The following is a 16661-nucleotide window of genomic DNA, read 5'->3' as shown; positions in this document are numbered from 1 at the left end:
ATCTTTGGGACACATTCGCCATTCTTGGAGCCCATGGAATACTCCAGTCTTTGTGAATAAAAAGCGCTCAGGAAAATGGCTCCTCCTCCAAGATCTTTGTGCAGTTAATAAAACCATGCAGGTTTGGGGCTCCCCCCAAAGGGGTTTGCCTCTTGCTTCCGCAATTCCCACAGGAATTCCAATCATAGTTCGTGATATACAGGATTGTTTTTTCTCTATTCCCTTAAACCCACAAGATTGTAAACATTTTGCTTTCTCTGTTCCTTCTATTAATAATGCCAGCCCTGCCGATAGATTTGAATGGGTGGTACTGCCCCAGGGCATGGCTAATAGTCCTACTATTTGTCAAGAGGTTGTTAAATCTGCCCTTTTTCCATATATTCTTAAGGGCCTTAAGGTTTTTTCATTATATGGATGACGTGTTAATATGGGGAGAATTAGATACAGATCTCTCTGCCCTACGTGATTTTCTAATCCCTGCCTTAAAGAGAAGTGGAATTAATGTAGCTCCTGAGAAGATACAGCTAATCCCTCCAATATCTTTCTTAGGCTCAGAGATTTCCCTAACGCAGATTCATCCTTTAAAACCTTGTGTTACTTTTCCTTCTAATCTCACTCTTGCTTCTTTACAAAGTTTTCTTGGAAATTTGAATTGGCTTAGGCAGTATCTTTATCTGCCTACGAGCTGCCTGCAACCACTGTTCGATCTGTTAAAAGGAAACAAACAGCCCTCCTCAAAGCGTATGTTAACCCCTGAAGCATCCTTGGCTCTGGAAAAAGTTAACCAGGCTCTCCAGGACATGCACCTCGTTCGGTTCTCCCCCTCCTCTCCGGTAAATCTTCTAATCTTTAACTCCACCCCCACGGTAGTGGAGGCATTGTGGCAGAAACATGGCGTTCTCGAATGGCTTCATACGCCAGTAGGTGGAGCGCCAAGACTCCTTACCGAGATTGATGCCTTAGCATTTATGGTTCGCCAAGGAAGAAACAGATCGGTTCAGGTCTTAGGAAGGGAATCAGATTCAATCATTCTTCCCTTTTCTCTCACTGATACAGAATGGCTCATATGCCACCATTCTCGTTTTGCCATAAGTTTAATGGGTTTTCCAGGACAATTAGATAATCATTTTCCCTCTAATAATTTGATAGCTTCTTTACCTCTGTTGCCTCTACAAGTACCTAAACTTTTCTCTCGAGATCCCATCCCCTCTGCTCCTACAGTGTTCACTGATGGTGGAAAAAAGGGAGCTGCTGCCCTTATATATTATCCAGACCAGCAATACCCCAAACCTCTCTTTACTGAACTTCCTGATAATTTCCCTCAGTACAAAGAACTTTATGCTGTTTTCCTTGCATTAAAAGCTGTACCAGAATCCTTCAACCTTTTTTCTGACAGTGTGTATACTGTTAACTTACTTCCATGGCTTGCTCGATCTTATGTAAGATTGATGACAACCCACTTTGTCCTCTTTTAATTCAAATTGCCTCTATGCTCTGTTCTCGAACCCATCCACTGTATGTTCAGCACCTACGTTCCCACAGCCCTCTTCCTGGTCCCCTGTCCAAATGCTGCAGCTGACCGCCTTGCCTCCACAGTAATTCTCCTAGCCTCTGTCTCTAATCCTGCTGACATTCATTCCCTAACCCATGTTAATCTTAAAGGTCTTCGAGCTCGATTTCCTGATATTCCTCTGCCACAGTTAAAATGTATTCTTGCTACATGTTCCTCCTGTGCAGGTCTAATCAAAACACCTGCTATTCAGACTCTGGGGGTTAATCCTCAAGGTTTAAAAGCCAACGCTCTTTGGCAAATTGATGTTACCCACATACCTAACTTTGGCAATCAAAAATATGTGTTCATCTCAATTGATACCTTCTCTAAGTTTATGTGGGCTACAGCTCAGACTGGAGAAAACTCAAAAAAGCTTATAAGCCATATGCTCTCCTGTTTTGTTGTAATGGGCTTACCTCTTCAAATTAAAACGGATAATGGACCTGCTTTTACCAGCAAACAATTTAAAGATTTTTGTTCCCTCTGGAACATTACTCATACTACAGACATTCCTTATAATCCACAGGGACAAGGCATTGTTGAGAGGGCCCATCAAACTCTTAAGGCTCAATTAAATAAAGAAAAAGGGGAAATGTACCCCCCTAATATCCAGCTGGCAAAAGCCTTAACTACATTAAATCTCTTTAATATTTACAAAAACTCAGACCAACCTCCTATAATTCTTCATTGGCAAACACCACCCACCCTCCCAGCTATTAAAGTCATATTGAAAGACCCACTTGATAAAATTTGGAAAGGACCTGACCCCCTGTTGACTATGGGGAGGGGTTTCGCATGTATTTTTCCACAAAATTACTCCAAGCCTGTTTGGGTTCCTGCCCGCCATGTTCGGCAATACCCACATGATGGCGCTGATATCCCTGAAGAACAAGAAACACTGCAAGAAGACTGGCTGCAAGAGGACTGGCTACAGGATGCAACCCAGGATCCATAATACAGCATGGCAGAATAAAAAAAAAATCTGATTCACAGAACTCTTCCCCCCCCCGAATGAATGTCTTATGCTATGACTGGCCAGTTGTGTTTTGTGAGTGAGTGAGTGAAAAAAAAAATTGAGTGAGTTGAGTGACCAAAATTTTTGTATGACCCATTGTGCTCAGAGTACTCTGAAAGTTAACTGACTTTATATAAAACGGCTGGACGCAGCCATGGTTTCTGGAGACGTCCAGAAACAGTCCAAAAATTGTTCATTCCCCCTTTTGATTTCTTTTTTAAGTCCTGATCAATATGAAATGTTTAGTCTTAAACTGTGTGAGTAAAGATGGTTCAACTATGACAGTAGATCTAAATTCACATTTGAAATAATATATCTTATTTACAAGTTTTTCTCCTCCTGTGGGTTATAAACTATATGTTTAATATGCGTGTTTCAAGTTTGGTAAACATTAACTTAACAGTTAAATTGTAACTTCGAAGCTACATTTTTACGAGAAGAGGTAAAATCAATTCATTTAAGTAACTGATTGTTTAAGGTAAAACTCTAAATATTCAATGTGACAATTCATCATCTCCTAAGTTAAAATACAAATTCTCTATACAGGACATTTTTGGAGGGCCCCCAAAAATGTCCTGTAAGCTATCTTGTGGAAATTAATCCACAACAAATTTGGCATCAATCCGATATTGTAAATGTACCAAAAAAAAAATTGTCACTAAAATGTTTAACTCTAGTAACCTGAGTTTGCTTAAAAACCCAATGTAAAAATAGTTAAGAATCAATATATGTGACTTAAATTCGGTATGAAAACTTTGCTATATAAAGACTGCTACATGAGGTCACATAAGATGACCTTAACACGAAATTATAAAGATACCTAAACCAATTATAATCATTGAGTTATCAATTGTAGTAAACTTCTAATTTGTTACAAAGTTTTTTCATAAGTAATTGACTTCAGGTATGACAAGCCTTCGCATAAAGAAGCATCTGCTCATATAGAATCCCCAGAAATCCATCTTGGACCCCTGACCTCTGACATCACCCACAATTACAGCCATCCCCCGAAACCCATGATGTGACCTGACACGATCTGGAGAACCTGATTCACAGACTCCAAAGGACAAGACTTTCCTACAGCCTTTCTCTCAACCATCGGTGTCTGCTCTTCCTGCTTCTGTTTCGCCCACCATGTTTTGGCGGTTCCAGGTCACTCTCTACAGAGAAGAAAAGTTCCAGTGGCCATCCTCCTCCATCAAGATAGACGTGTGGCATTTATTTCCTGGCCTTTGACATTGGACTGATGCTTCTATAGAACTTGCTGGACACTCCTTTTATACTGCTGGACTTCTTGAAGAATGACTGTAGCAGTTCATAGAACTTACTGCCAGCTGACTCGGGATTTTGCAATGCCAGATCACCCCTCTAGCCCCTCAGCTTATCAGGCCCCCACTCCTCCACCCATCAGGCTCACTCTGTCTCTTGATACTCTTACTTATCCCTCCCTGTCTTGTGCTAGTTCTTTTTGAAGACACTTACACACTATCATTCTGCTTTCTTCCCAACAGGTTTCCGTTCACCCCTACACTGCTAGTCCCCTGACAGAGATGAAGCCTTTTACAGACATTGACCCAGTTATATATGGCCATTAAGTAAGAGGAAGATGTTGGGGAATTGTGAGGATATGGTTGAGCTTGGAAGGGCTTGAGCCTGAGGGGTGTGTCAATCCTGTTAGTCTCTCTCTCCACGGAGAGGTTGAGCAAGGAGGGACAGTAGAACCCCAAAAAAGGTGTGCCTCTTATCAGTCTCCCTGCCTCACAAAGTGCCCCGCACTCCTGATACTATGGCAAATAGTTAAAAAGAAAGGGGGAGATGTTGGGTAGTAATGCCACCTCCCCCTGGCTTCTGCTTAACCATATGCCTATATAGGGATTTACTGATCCAAAGCTTTGGTCTATTTACATAAATCACTTTTACATAAAGCACTCCAGGGCATTGGTGGTTCAGTGATAGGATTCTCGCCTGTTCCGCCCCCTCCTTGTCACACTATGATTTTCACCAGTCACTTTTCTCTCCACCCTCTCTATATCACATCCTGTTTCCACCCTACTTGGAGAGTATAAAAACAGCTGCTCTTCTGATTAAAGACACCTGGAAATTGCTTTCCAGCTCCGAGAGTTCCAGAGTGTATCTCCTGCGGAAGTTAGTGCGGCACGAGTTCCTGATCCCTCTCCCACGCAGCAGCCTAGATTGGCTCCAGTTGAGTTCTCTCCAAGCCAGAGAGCACTAGCTTGGGAAGAAGTACCCTCAGGCTATCCCAGCACCTGCCGAAACTGGGCACACAAGATCTCCAGCCCCTGGTCCGGTCTGAAGGCAGACAAGCTGGAGTACACAGAGATTCGTGTAGAGATCACAACCTGCAATTCCTAAAAGTGAAGCTGCGTGGGAAGCCACCTCCAGATGGTGAACCCCCCCCCAACAACTAAGACAGTATAGATTTAAATTTGTGTTTAAAATGACATGTCTTCGTAACAAAGGTTTCTCTCCTTGTGTATTAATGAGCATGTTTATGTGTATGTTTAAAGTTTGGTAAACAGTAACTTTAAGGCTAAACTCTTATTAGACAAAGTTAAATGAAAAAGGTTTTCAACGTAATTCTCATAAAGATAAAATTAACTTACATTTAAAGTCTAAGGTAAAAATTAGTTAACAATCAATATATTTTAACTAAGTTGGTCTAAACAAAAGGTTAAATAGACTTGTTGATATGCAAAACTCTCCATTACCTTCTCTATTAGAAATGGTAGATTGCACAATGGCTATGCTAATTATTCTCATGCCTGAGGTTTCCTCTCCAGCCCACACCTAGGGTGTGTCTCCATCTTGAATGGGTGTAACAAAAGGTTAAAAGATGTTGTTGATATGTAAAAGTCTCAAATTCCTTCTCTATTAAAACGTTGGATTGTGCAGTAGATATGCTAATAACAAGTTTTGTTTCATAGTAAGTTGCAGCCAGCTGCCTTTGGGACTCTAGGCCGTTCCCCGCCCCCATGCAAATGCCCGTTGAGGCAAGTAGCCCCCCAGAGGCAAGAAATGTTTTTTTTTTTAAGCTGATAAAGTTTAGCCTACAGAGGCAGATATGGCCCCCTCAGGCCTTCCCTTAGCAGCACACTGGTTCTTGTCGCTTGCATGTTTCTCCATGTTTGTGCCAGTTTCTTTTTATAAAAATGCCTGTATGATATATGTTTCTGTTCACCCCACATCCTTGATACTATAGTCATTTAGTTAAAAAGAAAAGGGGGAATTGTCATATGCTTTACATTGGTTTGTTCTAGCCCTCCCCCGCCAAGAGAATTAGATCAGTACAGTTAATTTCCCGGGCCCGCTTGGCCCCGCCCCAAAGAACCCCGAGAGAGGGTTCCTGAGTTCGAGAGTGCCAGAGTTTTAGAGTGTTCTTGAGTTCCAGAGTAAGAGAGAGTGCTTGTGCCATGCAAAGAGACAGCAGAGTTCTGTTTGGTGATTAGTTTGTCTTAGTTTATAAATCGTTGTTCCTGAATAAAGAAATACAGCTTCCCTGCCCAGCCATTGTCTCCGCGTCTCTGTTACCCATTGTGAAGCTACCCGCCCAGCAAGAGCCCGCCAAATTTTAACAACACTTTCTTTATCCTTATTCCTTTCCATTCTAAATATTATGTGTCTTGGAGTCTTTAAGACTGGGTTAATTCTGTTTGGGTCCCTCTGGACTTCTTGAACCTTTATATCTTTTGTGTTGTCTAGACTACAAAAGTTCTCAACCATTATGTCCTGAAGAACGCTTTCTTCCCTCCCTCTCTTTCTTCCTCTGCTAAGCCAATAATGCATATATTATTTCTTTTGAAGTCATCCAATAGGTCTCTGTTGTTGTTTTCTGTATCTTTTAATCTCTTTTTGAGATCTCTTACTTCTTTTTTAGTTGTCTCTAATTTGTCCTCAATCTTGCTAATTCTGTCTTCAGCCTCATTGATTCTATTCTCTCTCCCCTCTACTGTTTTCTGAAATTCATCTATTTTGTTACCCTGTTCTGATACTGTTTTGGCTTGTTCAGCTAGTTGTGTTCTTAGCTCAGCTATTTCAGCTTTCAGCTCTCTAATAACCTTGAGATAATTAGTATTTTCTTCTAGAGTCTCATTTGTTGTTTCTGCCTTTCTGATGACAATTCTTTCAGACTCTTTATTCACTCCTTTGATTATTTCCTTAACTAGTGTTTGGATGTTGATCTCATAATTTTTTGCTTCAATCTTTGGGTGGCTTTTAGCTTAACACTTGTCCTGGTTCATTTCTTTAATATTTCTTCTTGTTGGTTTAACCATTTTGTATAGTATGTTATGAGGTTCCTTTCTAAATACTTTTCAAATTACTGATCACTCTTGCCTGGATTGACTTGTGTCTAAGTAAGGTAATTAAAGAGTTTACAGTTATGGAAACTGACAGTTGTGTCAATATTATTTTAATCCCTGAGTTTTAGCACAGTGGCTTGAAAGCCTCTTTTTTTCTTTTACCTCCCTGTAGGCTATGGGAGCCTTAGGGCTTTTAAACTATAAGTAGGCTTCTTAGCCTAATCACTGACACCTGTGACACCTGACCAAGCGATAAAGCAGGGTAGCACAGAGATAATCCAGTGGTTATGGAAAGAGACTCTCACAGTGCTACTGCCAGGCCGCTGAGGTATAGATCTTCTCCTGAGTTTCCTAGTTAGTTCTCTGTCCCCTGGTGTCAGCACAGGGTCTTCCCCTCCTCCCCCACTGCTCCAGATTATGTGGGCAGTAGCAATGGAGAATCACAGCTGCATTCGGTCAGTCTTAGGGGAGTCCTCTCCTCCCTTCAGCCTTCTTCTTCTTGTTGAAACAGACTGGAGGTGGTGTCTCAACTGGTAAACTACTGGACTGTTACCAGCCACTTAAGCTGTCCCTAGGCTCCTCTGTGTCCAAGAGTCACAGGTGTTTACACTCACCGGTGATTTGATGGGTTCCTAAAGTTGTTCTAGTCCTGTCTTATTGCAGTCCCAGGTGGTCTCATTTGGTTTTCCTAGTTGGCCCTGGAGAGGAGAGGAGAGAAACACAGCTCCTGCTGCTCCATAGCCTTGGCTCCAGAAGTCAGTTTTGTTTATTTTCATGATAACCCAGATAAGATTACACTTTCAAATTGGTCTAAAAATTTTTATTCACTGAAAGTTCCAGTTTATAAAATTGAAAAAACTAAATGTTTAAACTCTAGCATTATGGAGAATTAATATGTGCTAGGAATTATCTTATTTGAAGGAAATAAAAGGTTTTTTTATTAATCATATATCACAAAACAAACAAACCACACAACAAACAAAAATCCTTGGCCTCCAAAATCTAATTTTTCAGTTGAATGTTTCCAGCAGGGAACTTGTAAGAAATTATGAGCATGTAGTAGGCAAGTCAACATTTCAGATTTTACAGAAAGTTTTTTTTTAATCTAAAAGTCTGCTACTTATACATGAGAAATAGTAATTTTATGAATGGATTCAGAATAACCTAAAATTAGCCAGTATTACACATTGGCCAATTTGTTCCTTTCTGTTTGTTCATGTTAGGATTAGATTCATAATTTCAATGATTCACAAAGTTCTATATAGACTGGGAATTGGTCTTCAGGAACCATGCTGTACTTAGAATATGTAAAAGCTGCAGTTACTTTGAAGGCTGAAGCTGCTATATTCTATACATATTCCATATAAATTAGCTCTATATTGCAATATGGATATAAAGGTGAAATACATAAAAAATTAATTAAAAGTGTTCTGCAAAAGATTTATAGTTGTTTATATACACAATTTTAGATACAGTTTTCGAAATCACATGTATTTCTTTTGGTAGACTTTTAGGAAAAGTTTAGCTCCCTTCTCTTCTCAATCATCAGTGCTCAAATTCCTCCACATATATAGTCTATAGATTAGGAAATTGACTACAAGAAATTCTGATGACTGATTCCACATTGTATGATCATTAGTGCACAGGATTTCCTATTCATACTTAGTGTTAATTTCTCCTAATTTTCCTCTAATTTTATTCCTGTCTCGAGTCAGGTTTCAAATTGTTGTAAAGCCAGGAAGCTTCTATTTTTACCTAAATTTTCACTTTATTTATTTATTTATTGCCTCCAGGGTTATCACTGGGGCTCAGTGCCTGCACTATGAATTCACTGCTCCTGGAAGCCATCTTTTTTCTATTGTTATTGCTGTTACAGCTGTTGTTGTTGATTAGGACAGAGAAAAATTGAGAGGGGAAGGGAAGATAAAGAAGCAAAGAGAAAGACACCTGTGGGCCTGCTTCACCACTTGTGAAGTGACTCCTCTGCAGGTAGGGAGAGTTTGAAGTGGCATCCTTGTGCCTGGTCCTTGCATGTCCTTGCAGTCCTTGTGCTTTGCACTAGCACTATGTGTGCTTAACCCAATGCACTACCATCCAACCCCCCACCCATGTTTTAAAGTTTATTTTACTTTTTTTTTATAGGACAGATAGAAATTGATAGGGAAAGAGTAGAGAGGGAGAGAAAGAAACATCTACAGTAGTGCTTCACCACTTGTGAAGCTTTCCACCTGCAGGTAGGGACTGGGGACTTGGACCTGAGTCCTTGAACACTGTAATCAGTGAGCTCAGCTATGTGTGCCACCATCCAGGCCCTCATATCTCTTTTCTAAAGATAAAAGAGATGTACAAATTAGTATTACAAAGCCTGAGGGCTTTTAAACTATAAGTAGTCTTCTTAGCTTAATCCTTCACTCCTAACCAAGACATAATGTACGGTGGTGGAGAGATAATACAGTGGTTGTGCAAAGAGACTTTCACACCCCAAGGATCCAAAGCTCTGGGCTCAATTCAGCTTCTCTGCCAAGCTTGGCAGCATTGCTGGGCCCTGTGAGTTTCTAAACAAGTCCTGTTATTAGTCTATAGGTTCTGAGGCAACTATTCACTATGTTCTCATCAGGAGAACAAATCGGAAAGGTTCACGTGGAAAGGTTCCCACCACACAGCCCCACTGCTAGACCACCAAGGTGTAGATCTTCTCCTGAGTTTCCTGATCAGCTCTCTGTCCCCCTGTGTCAGCACAGGGCCTCCCCCTGCTGTTCCAGCCTCTGAGGGCAGTAGCAATGGAGACTCACAGTTGCATTTGGTAAGTCTTAGGGAAGTCCTCTCCTACCTTCAGCAGTCTTTTTGTTGGTAAAACAGGCTGGAGTTGGTGCCTCAACTGGTAAACTGCCATACTGTTACCAGCCACTTAATCTCTCCCTAGGCTCTTCTTTGTCCAGGAGCAACACATATTTGTACTCACTGGTGATTTGGTGGGTTCCTGAAGTTGTTCTAGTCCTGTTTTGTTGTGGTCCCAGATGATCTCCTTTGGTATTCCTAATTGACCCAGGAGAGCTTTTTATTATTATTATTATTTTCTAATATATGATTCTAATGTCAGTTAGAATCATATTGCTTTTTCAGATTGACTTCTTTCACTTAATACTATGCATTTAATTGTCCTGTCTTTCTTGGATTAATGAATCATTGTTACAACATTGATTAATATTAACTGTTTGGAAATGCCACAGTTTATTTACCTACTGAATGCCATTTTCATTGCCTGCAACTATTGGTAATTATGCTATAAATCTCTCTCTGCAGATTTTGGGTGGTCATAAATTTTCAGCTTCTTTGTATATCAAGGAAGCATGAATGCTCAAGCATATAGTAAGTATGTTTGGTTTTATATTAAAAAAGAAAAAGAAAAAATGGAGCCTGGTGGTGGCGCACCTGGTTGAGCACACAAGTTACAGTGCTCAAGGACCTGGGTTCGAGCCCCCAGCCCCTCATCTGCAGGTGTAAAGCTTTGCAAGTGGTGAAGCTGTGCTGCAGGTGTCTCTCTGACTCTCTCCTCTATTACCCCCTCCCTCTCGATTTCTGTCTGTCTCTATCCAATAAATAAAGCTAATAAAAAAAAACAACTAGAAGTCTTCCATTCTATACAATTTTATATTCCCATCAGCAATAAATGAGAGCCATGTTTCTTCACACCCTGACCAACATTTGATGTTAGTTCTCTGAAATGTGGTATTCTGATAGGTGTGTAATAGTATTTAAATACTATCCTAATGTTTAGATATCTAATGACATATATTATGAAGCAACTTTTTTTTTTTTTTTTGCTTATTCACCATTTCAGTTTCTTCCTCGATGAATTGTTGGTCGATATTTTAATTGAACTGGTTTTTGTTGTTGTTATTCAGTTCTGGGAGTTTTTTTCCATCCTTTGTACAATAGTCCTGTATTAGATGTGTTCTCTATTTATTTTCTTCCAGTCTAGCACTTAATTTTTGAGGTAGGTGAAGTAAACTGGCATACTGGCATGGAAAACATCGGGTATTCATATCATATAGTTTTCAAGTAAGTAAAAATTCACCGTTACATCTCAAGGGGAACCATAAAAAAGCTTGTATTTCAAAATACCACATATCTTTTCAGACTATAATATTTTACCTCTGCTCTCCCAGATATAACTGTAGGCTCATCTGTAATTAAGCATTAATTGTCTGCTTGGTAACATTAGTTGTAGTGCATATGACATTTTCAGGCAGTCTGACTCAGTGATTACTTTCTAGCCCAAAGTTTATATATTTAATATTAATTTTTTATTTAATTATTTACTTTTTTTTTTTACCAGAGCACTGTTCAGCTCTAATTTATGATGGTGTGGGGACTGAGCTTTGGATTTTAAAGCCTAAGGCATGAAGTTTTTATACATAACCACTATGCTATCTACCCGGCCCATTTAAAATATTTTTAATAAAGCATAACTCATTACGTCAGAAGATAGTGAAAAAGAAAATTATCTCGTTCCTCCATTGTCTTTAAGATACATTAACCAAGTAAAAAAATCCCTTTCTTCAGCAACAGAATTTCAGCAGATACACCATGAGCTCATACCTTATTGTCTTTCCTTACTAATATTTAGTGAAAATTTGTTTTCCACATTCATTTTATTGTTTAACATAAAATTTTGTCACTATAATTTGTTTTGGGGCAGGCTTACTTATTCCACAGACTGGCATAGCTTTAGACTTTGAGAACAATAGCTGCAATAGTTATTTTTGCTTTCTGGATCAGTTATTATTGATTTCTGTTTCCTTGCTTCCTCAAGAATGTATTTTACTACTGTAGTTCCATAAAATTGGTGTACAGTGTAAAGAAGTACTGCTCACTTTCTAAGTAAGCCTGCTCTCTGTTTGTGGAAAGTGTAATTTTCCCCTTGAATAAATTCTTCCCTTAAATTTTTTACTTTGTCATTGCATTTTGTCATTTTCTTGTGACTGAAAAACCCAAAGTCTAACCAGATAGCTGGTAAAATTCTTATTCTCTTGACATTTTCTTTCCAAGAACAGAAGGGTTTGGTTTCTGGTCCCAAAATAATATAATTTGTTATTTTTTCATCTCTTGACATTTTCTTTCCAAGAACAGAAGGGTTTGGTTTCTAGTCCCAAAATAATAGAATTTGTTACTTTTTCTTTTCTTCAATGCAAAACCTTTTTTAAAAAAGTAAGTTGATTTTCATTCAACATTTATTGACACTACTTTTCCATAGTTTAATTTTTATTAATATTTAACAGTATTTTACATAATTCTAACATTTCAGAATATGATTTTACTTCCATATATATGTCACCACTTAATTGAATTTTACCTTTTTCAGCTAAAAGTGTACTTACCATTAGTTGACAAAACCATATATATTTCAGCAGCACAGATTCACACCTCTATATGTATATACTACTCACCATAATCACCACCAAAGAAGTATACCTTAGTTCTTTCTTTCATAGATTATGATATTTGTGTTGTATTTAAAAATGTATTACTGTGCTCAGGATCATTTAGATTTTTCTCCTGTTATCTTTGAGGAATTCAATAGTTTGGGGGTTATGTTTATGTATATGCTGTATTTTAAGGTTTTTTTTTTTGTTGTTGTTGTTAGGTATTTGCCTAGACTCATCATTTTAAAATGTGGATATCAAATCACTTAGAGAACATTTGAATCAAAATGCCTACTTTATGCATTTATCTAGTTTTTTTTGATTAGTTAAGAAAAGGTATATATACACAATTAGTAAAGAAAAGGTATATATACACAATGGAATACTATGCAGCTATCAAGAACAATAAACCCACCTTCTCTGACCCATCTTGGACAGAGCTAGAAGGAATTATGTTAAGTGAACTAAGTCAGAAAGATAAAGATGAGTATGGGATGATCCCACTCATCAACAGAAGCTGACTTAGAAGATCTGAAAGGGAAACTAAAAGCAGGACCTGATCAAATTGTAAGTAGGGCACCAAAGTAAAAACCCAGTGGTGAGGGGTAGACATGTAGCTTCCTGGGCCAGTGGGGGGTGGGAGTGGGCGGGAGGGATGGGTCACAGTCCTTTGGTGGTGGGAATGGTGTTTATGTACACTCCTAGCAAAATGTAGACATATAAATCAGTAGTTAATTAATATGAGCGGGGGAAATCAATTGTATGTCTCAAAGTTTCTCAAAAGACAAACTGAATCTTTTTAATATATAGGCTACGTATTTGATATGCGGACTCTCTCAAAAGCCTAGACCAAGTAGATTAGAAGCTTCCAATAGCACAGCTATATACAAGATACTGGATACTGTACAGCAAACCATAACAAAGGGACTATTCAAAGTTAACCCAATTAACAAATAATGTGATAATAATATTAACTATTGATTGTCTTTTTGAACCCTAAGACAGCAGGAACCTCACATCTTCACTATAGAGCCCCTACTTCCCCCAGTCCTGGAACCCTTGGATAGGGCCCACTTTCCCGTATGCATCTCCCAATCCAAACCAAATAATATTGCATCCGCCGATCACAACCTAACCAAAGCAACGATTGCCATCTCAACATGCTTCACCTCAGACTGTATCCAGAGACTTCACGTGTGGAATGACAACCCTTCAGCTTCATTACTCGGGTAGACCTTTCCTTTGATAGTACACTCTAATTTCATCTCAGGTAGTTCACTTTCTAACAAAGTCCCATAACCTAGATATACACCAGTTTCTGTGAGAGAGAGCTTATGTTCACACGTATCCATAAACTACTGCAAAATATATACCTGAAAGCAGGATTACACTAGAGTTTGCAGTGAGTACCTCCCTAACACTTCCTCTCCACTATTCCAAGCTTGGGATCCATGATTGCTCAGCAAATTGTTTGGCTTCATTGTTTGGCTCTCTTTTCAATCACCAGGTTCCAGATGCCACCAGGATGCTGGCTAGGCTTCCCTGGATTGAAGACCCCACCAATGTGTCCTGGAGCTCAGCTTCCCCAGAGACACACCCTACTAGGGAAAGAGAGAGGCAGACTGGGGGTATGGACCGACCAGTCAACGCCCATGTTCAGCGGGGAAGCAATTACAGAAGCCAGACCTTCTACCTTCTGCAACCCTCAACGTCCCTGGGTCCATGCTCCCAGAGGGATAGAGAATGGGAAAGCTACCATGGGAGGGGGTGGGTTATGGGGATTGGGTGGTGGGAATTGTGTGGAGTTGTACCCCTCCTACCTTATGCTTTTGTTCACTAATCCTTTCTTAAATAAAAAATTTAAAAAGAAAAAAAAAGAAAAAAAAAAGAAAAAAGAAAAAGAAAAACCCACTTTAAATCCTGATTACTTTATTTCCTCAGGAACTTTCTGGACTGAATTTCCTCTACTTCTTGGCAATGCTTCAACTGGATTTATGATTACCTCTAATTGCCTTTGTTAGACAATACAACAAGATAAGGCATGTTCAAAAGTAAGGATTTTCAAAGGTAGAAACAATTTCTACTATTTTTTGTCTTATTCTTTTTCTTGTCTTTCTCACCTTTCTTCCTTCCTTTTATTTACCTATTTTATTGTGCTTTCCTGCTTCACTGCTCCTAACAGCTCTCCCTGCACCCCTTTTTTTCTGTTAACTAGAGGATTTGTGGCAGAAGAAGGTAAAGGAGAGGAGAAGCATCATAGCACTACTTCAGTGCTCTTAAAAACTTGCTCAGGATTTATGTTAAGTGAGCTAAGTCAGAAAGATAAAGATGAGTGTGGGATGATCCCACTCATAAACAGAAGTTGAGAAAGAAGAACAGAAACGGAAATTAAAAGCAGGATTTGACTGAATCTAGATTAGGACAAAACATAAAAACCCTGGGTTAAGGGTGAAGGTGGATGGATGTTCAGCTTCCCAGGGTAGCGGGGGTGGGGGTGGGGGTACAGGTGGGGTGGGGAATGGCATGGGACATAGTCTTTTGGTAGTTGGAATGGTGTTTATGTACACTCCTATTAATTTGTTGTCATATAAATCACTAATTAATATGAGAGGGGGAAAATTGATTGTATGTCTCAAACTTTTTATAGCACAGACTAAGTCTTTTTAATGCACAGGCTGAGTTTTTGATATGTTGACTCTCTTAAAAGCCTAGACCAGGGAGAACAGAAGGAACCAGTGGCATAGTTATATACAAATAATGTACAATGACATAAATTATGGTGATGTTGTGTATAATACAGAAAATCCTAACAAAGTGATTTTTCAAAGTTAACCCAATTGACAAATAATGTGATCATAGCATTAACTCTATTGTCTTCTTAACCCTAAGACAATAGGAACCTCCCACTTCTTCTACAGAGCCTATATTTCCCCTAATCCTGGAACCTCTAAGGTGGGGCTCACTTTCCTGCATTCCTCTCTTATCTCATACCAAATAATATTGCATCTGCTGATCCCAACCTAATCAGTGCAATGAGTACCATCTCTGCATCCTTCACTTTAGACTGTGTCTATAGATATCAGGCATGGAATGTCACCCCTTAAGCCTCATTACTCTGGTGAGACCTTTCTTTTCATAGGATTCTCTAATTCCATTTCAGGTGATTCACTTCCTAACAAAGTCCCAAAACCTAGATATAAAGCAGATCCCATGAGATAGGGCATATGTTCACATGTATCCATAAATTAGGGCAAAATGAAAGCAAAATTACACAATAGTCTGCAGTGAGTCAGTATAAAGTTCATAATGAAATAGTGTCTACTTAGACTTAGATACCCTCCTCACCTATTTCCTATTAGACTTCTCTCACTCACTCTAAAGCTAACCTTATCAAGGCAAGGGCTGCAAAAGCTGAATAAGGGCAAGAGACTGGCATACTTTAATGATGACTCTTCAGTCACTCAGCTGGGTCCCTAGTTGGGTAGTCCTGAGATTCCCAAACATACATGATGGGCCTAGACCTTGAGTAAATCCCTCTCTCCATTGTTAATGGTCTTCTCTATAAGGAATAACAAAATAAACCCCTTTGTGGGCCCCCATAGGTCCTTTTCCTCAACGTTGATCAACATCCAACAACGGTAGAGAATGTTCCATCCTCCAAAGGAAGGCTGGACAACATACTCTATGCTATACCTGAGGAAGATGGGTCCTGAAATTGGGGCAGCTTGGAAGGTTCCTACACATAAACAGAGAATGTGAGCTCAGATCCGCAAGGATGTTGAGGTCACATAGGCTCCTAAGTTGATTATGGGTCCCAGATCAGATCAAATCAACGGGGTTTACAGTCAAAAATATTTACACACCTTTCCCATATTTGGGAGCTACTCTCTTCCCTGATCCAGCTTTCTGGTCCTTCTGCTAGCCATGACATCATCTCCCCTGACAATAACTTGGATCCGCCTGCATATCAGATTTCAGGCTCAGGAAAAAAAAAAAAAGAAAGAAAACCTGTATAGCCACAGGCCCTTTAGAATATAACTAAAATATGCCTACTAGCTATCTACAATATGCAGGACCCCTCCCCCGCCCCAGCTCTTCATCTGCACTATTTCAGCCTTTACGTTCATGATTAGTCAACAAAATTTGTTTGGCTTTATATGTTAGCTCTCTTTTCAGCCACCTGATTCCAGATGCTAGCATGATGTCAACCAGACTTCCCTGGACAGACAACCCCATCAATGTGTCCTGGAGTTCCGATTCCCCAAAACCCCATGCCACTAGGGAAAGAAAGAGGCAGGCTGGGAGTATGGATTGACCTCTCAACATCCATGTTTAGCAGGGAAGCTATC

The 16661-nt window shown here is 39.5% G+C and overlaps 1 protein-coding gene and 1 long non-coding RNA gene across 2 annotated transcripts in view; one reads left to right on the top strand and one right to left on the bottom strand.

Annotated features, from left to right (window-relative positions):
• The window catches only part of LOC132539895 (uncharacterized), a 375892-nt gene extending 370571 nt beyond the window's left edge, over window positions 1–5321 (top strand). Inside the window, exon 3 of the long non-coding RNA XR_009551183.1 lies at window positions 5259–5321. This is a non-coding gene — a long non-coding RNA (uncharacterized LOC132539895). The remainder of the gene's footprint in view (window positions 1–5258) is intronic.
• THSD7A (thrombospondin type 1 domain containing 7A) overlaps window positions 1–16661 on the bottom strand; it is a 581601-nt gene that overhangs the window by 333798 nt on the left and 231142 nt on the right. The gene's annotated exons all lie outside the window — the stretch shown is intronic.

Source organism: Erinaceus europaeus, chromosome 8 (genome assembly GCF_950295315.1).
Source record: "Erinaceus europaeus chromosome 8, mEriEur2.1, whole genome shotgun sequence".
Lineage (NCBI taxonomy): Eukaryota > Metazoa > Chordata > Mammalia > Eulipotyphla > Erinaceidae > Erinaceus > Erinaceus europaeus.
This window is presented reverse-complemented; position numbering and strand designations above follow the sequence as displayed.